At 43.1% G+C, this 4,730-nt stretch overlaps 1 protein-coding gene and 1 long non-coding RNA gene across 4 annotated transcripts in view; one reads left to right on the top strand and one right to left on the bottom strand.

Annotated features, from left to right (window-relative positions):
• The window catches only part of PPEF2 (protein phosphatase with EF-hand domain 2), a 41,097-nt gene extending 39,955 nt beyond the window's left edge, over positions 1-1,142 (bottom strand). For all 3 annotated transcript variants that reach the window (XM_037733561.1, XM_037733559.1, XM_037733560.1), the window contains exon 1: positions 719-1,142. The gene's annotated coding sequence lies outside the window, so the exon portion shown is untranslated. The remainder of the gene's footprint in view (positions 1-718) is intronic.
• Positions 172-4,730, top strand: part of LOC119468940 — a 16,460-nt gene continuing 11,901 nt past the window's right edge. The window contains exon 1 of the long non-coding RNA XR_005197750.1: positions 172-458. This is a non-coding gene — a long non-coding RNA (uncharacterized LOC119468940). The remainder of the gene's footprint in view (positions 459-4,730) is intronic.

The raw sequence follows: 4,730 nt of genomic DNA, 5'->3' as shown, positions 1-4,730 counted from the left end.
AAAAAAAAAAAAAAAAAAAAAAAAAAAAAAGAAAGAAAGAAAAAATGAATACAAAGGGGAAGTAGCATAATTCTCAAGGGAAAAACTAAAAACCTGAAAACTTCATAAGGTCAGCCATGGAAAACGAGCTTGAGGGAGCCTCAGTCTGTTGAATCAGTACCTTTGGTAATAATGATCAGCTGTCTTCTCCCCCGGTGATTTCCCAAGCTGAACCATCTCTCCAGGTGACCACATCTACCCAATGTAGGTGCGACCCCCTTCTCCTTCTAGAATTTAATTAGAATCATCAATGCCTTATATTATCATGAAAAAAATATTAACTGGGCATGGTGCAGCAGCATGCCTTTGGTCCCAGGTATTCAGGAGGCTGAGGGGATTGCCTGAGCCAGGAGACCGAGGCTATAGTGTGCTGTGGTTGCACTTATGAGCAGACACTGCACTCCAGCCTGGGCAACATAGTGAGGCTCTGACTCTTAAAAAATAAGTTTATCTGTCCACTAAGTAAGCCCAAGAAGTCAAGGGCAGAATGGTCACCCAACACTTGAAGATCTCATCACACAGATAGCAAAGACCCCATCTGGATGAGTTGATAGCAGAAGAGCTGTCTCTGACCTTTGTCACCAAAACAATTCTGTATTTATTTCCTAGGTGAAAATGTAAGTTTATCGCCCTCCTGGTCTCACTCATTTCTACTTTAGGCTAGAAAGAAAGTTCTTACCTTCTTTGCTGGGTTTTTAATTTACATTGAGATACAACAAGGCAGAAGTCTCTAACATGCAGGTGAGATCTCCACCCTGTCTTCAGAGTTGGCTGAGGGACCTCAGGCTGATCTGATTTGTTCCAGACCTACAGAGTCAATAAAGAAGGTGCCGCTCTAGTCTGGCTTGTCTTCTCCCTGAAAAGCAATGAGGACATCCACAGCCCTGGCCAAGCATTCACAGTGACAGGGAGGAAAGTTCAGGCTTCCTGCCTCGAAGCAGTAGGCAGCCCCTGACGTCAGTCAGATCAGGCCCCCAAGGAGGATTTGAAAGGGGAGATTGCATAGTTGGGGTGTCTCCCATATACCCAAGGAGATGGGGTTTCTCTAACTGCACCCACGTCAGTCCTAAATCTTCTTACTCTCCTGGATTAGAAGGCTATGTTTCCCAAGCCACATCTGAGAAGCCTGAGCTCCTTAGCCCTGAAATAGCAGAGTGCTGACAAGACACAGGGGCCTGGGGGCTCTGGAGTCCAAGGAGGTCCTCAGCAGAAGCCTCACAGGAGGTATTCTTTGCTGTGGCCAACAAACATATGAAAAAATGGTCATCATCACTGATTATTAGAGAAATGCAAATCAAAACCACATTGAGATACCACCTCACGCCAATTAGAGCGGCGATCATTAAAAAATCTGGAGACAACAGATACCGGAGAGGATATGGAGAAATAGGAACACTTTTACACTGTTGGTGGGAGTGTAAACTAGTTCAACCATTGTGGGAGACAGTGTGGCAATTCTTCAAGGACCTAGAAATGGAAATTCCATTTGATCCAGCAATCGCATTGCTGAGTATATACCCAAAGGATTATAAATCATTCTATTATAAAGACGCATGCACACATATGTTCATTGTGGCACTGTTTACAATAGCAAAGACTTGGAACCAACCCAAATGCCTATCAACAATAGACTGGACAAGGAAAATGTGGCACATGTACATGGAATACTATGCAGACATAAAAAACGATGAGTTCGTGTCCTTTCTAGGGACGTGGATGGAACCATCATTCTCAGCAAACTTACACAAGAACAGAAAGTCAAACACCGCATGTTCTCACTCATAGGCAGGTGTTGAACAATGAGAACACATGGACACAGGGAGGGGAGCATCGCACACTGGGGTCTGTTGTTGGGGGCCAAGGGAGGAACAGCGGGGGTGGGTGGGGAGGTTGGGGAGGGATAACATGGGGAGAAATGCCAGATGTAGGTGACGGGGGATGGAGGCAGCAAACCACATTGCCATGTGTATACCTATGCAACAATCCTGCATGATCTGCATGTGTACCCCAGAACCTAAAGTACAATAAAAATAAAAATAAAAGAAATATCCCACCCTTTCTATGGACACTTGGGATATAACCTGAACTGCAGTTAGTCACTGTTCTTGGACAACTTACTTTTGCAGTTACTATAAGATGCTCGTGTGTGTGTTCTTGTAGGTAATAAATACACCATGGAAACTCACAAAGAAAGTGATACTCTGTTTACGTATCTTTATCCAGTAGGTCAAGTTTGTTAATTATTATTATTATTATCATTATTTTGAGACAGTCTCACTCTATCGCCCAGACTAGAGTGCAGCGGCACAATCTCAGCTCACTGTAACCTCTGCCACCCCGGTTGAAGCAATTCTCAGACCTCAGCCTCCCAAGTAGCTGGCGTTACAGGCACCCCACCAACATGCCAGGCTAATTTTTATATTTTTAGTAGAGACGTGGTTTCTCCATGTCGGCCAGGCTTGTCTCAAACTCCTGGCCTCATGGTCCTCCCCCCTCAGCCTCCCAAAGTGCTGAGATTACAGGTGTGAGCCTCCACACCCGGCCTAAATGTGTTAATTATGTTAACTCAAATCCTCTTTACTTGTTCTTCCTAATCTGCCCATCTTTGAAAGAGGTATTTTGAAGATTTCTATGACAAGTACAAATTTAGCAATTTCTCCTTGTATTTGAGTCTTTGCATTATATGTTTTGAAGCTATATAATTAGATATTAAATTTAAACCACGTGAAATTGCCATTGACAACTATGTAATTATACATGAAGGCTTATTGTCATTTAACTGTCTTGGCAGATGGCGACATAAAAATTAAATATCGGGCCAGGTGTGGTGGCTCACACCTGTAATCTCAGCACTTTGGGAGGCTGAGGCAGATAGATCATGAGGTCAGGTGTTTGAGACCAGCCTGGCCAACGTGGTGAAACCCCATCTCTATTAAAACTACAAAAATTAGCCCTGCATGGTGGCAGGCACCTGTAATCCCAGCTACTCAGGAGGCTGAGGCAGGAAAATGACTTGAACTTGGGAGGTGGAGGTTGCGGTGAGTTTTGACTTCATCATTGCACACCAGCCTGGGTGACAGGCGGGACTGTCTCAAAAAAAAAAAAAAAAAAAAAAATTAAACATCACTCTGCCTTTTAAAATTCTTTTTGCACTGGATTCTCTTTTATCTGACATTAACATTTCCACATTAGCTTACTTTTTGTTAGTGGTTGACTGCTAACATTCTTTCTCCAAATAGACTAAAATACTGATAAAATGCTGTATTACTATTACTGAGAGTATAAGAAAAGGGACCCTCTCCATACACTATTGGTGGGATCATTAAAATGTTTCACTTTTTTGGAATTAAATTAAATTTTAATTGTAATTTATTAAATTACATATTTAAAATATGTAAACCCTTTCATCCAGAAATTATACTTTTAAGTATCACACAGAATTATACACCCATGCAAAAAAAATCTATATAAGGATTCTCATTATCATATAATTTGTGATCAGGAAAAATTGAAAAAAAACCTAAGATAATTTTTTTTTATGTGGCATTACCCACATTTTTAGTTTCCGTGTTGCTGCTTCAACATTTTGGGGCCTTGCTGACCAGGGAGGGACTACCCCTCCCAGGACTAGCTGATTCCCAGATAGGCAAACTAACCAATCTAGAGCCGTACCACTGAATCCCTCCCTTTTTGAACTTTTACACTCAAGACCACTATCTCCCTACCCTAATCACCCTGAGGTCCTGTATCAGACAACTCGGGGCAGTCCACACTCAGGAGTCAGCTGACATTATTCCAGCTGGCTAGTCCTTCACCTGCTTAGCCATCTTACCCTGCCTCACCCATTCCTTCCTCGAAAACCTCCCTTCCCCTGTCTTCTGCCTGTGACCAACCTTGCGTTCTCTCCCGAGGCTGTGCAGTGTGACCCCACCTCTTGGGAACGAAGAGTAACAAACGATCTTTTAAATGGCTATTGTCCCCTGATCTGTTGGCTTCATCATACCTGAATAAAAATAGAATCTACATTTTAAAACATTTATGCATTTTTAAAAGTCATAATGAGTACAGACAGCAGTTATTGCTAGGGGTACTCATGGGTAGAGTGTCATCTACAAGGAGAGAAGAGAGGCAGGTCACACTATGCACTGCTTGATTTATTTTTATAGTAAAAATCTGTTACTTGTGTACTTTTTTTTTTCTTCAAGATGGAGTCTCGCTCTATTGCCCAGGATGAAGTGCAATGGCGTGCTCTCAGCTCACTGTAACCTCTGACTCCCAGGTTCAAGCAATTCTCCTGCCTCAGCATCCCGAGTAGCTGGGATTACAGGCATGTGCCACCACAACTGGCTAATTTTGTATTTTTAGTAGAGACATGGTTTATCCATATTGGTCAGGCTGGTCTCAAACTCCTGACCTCAGGTGATCTGCCTACCTTGGCCTCCCAAAGTGCTGGGATTACAGGTGTGACCCCCTGCACCCTGCCACTTGTATACTTTTTTTGTGTGTATATGATATGGCGTCTCGCTCCATTGCCCAGGCTGGAGTGCCGTGGAATGGTCTCGGCACACTGCAAACTTTGCCTTCCAGGCTCAAACAATTCTCCTGCCTCAGCCTCCCAACTAGCTGGGATTATAGGCACCCACCACCACCCCCAGCCAATTTTTATATTTTTATTAGAGATGAGATTTCAC

The sequence above is a fragment of the Cebus imitator genome, unplaced genomic scaffold, assembly GCF_001604975.1.
Source record: "Cebus imitator isolate Cc_AM_T3 unplaced genomic scaffold, Cebus_imitator-1.0 Scaffold537, whole genome shotgun sequence".
NCBI classification, from domain to species: domain Eukaryota; kingdom Metazoa; phylum Chordata; class Mammalia; order Primates; family Cebidae; genus Cebus; species Cebus imitator.
This window is presented reverse-complemented; position numbering and strand designations above follow the sequence as displayed.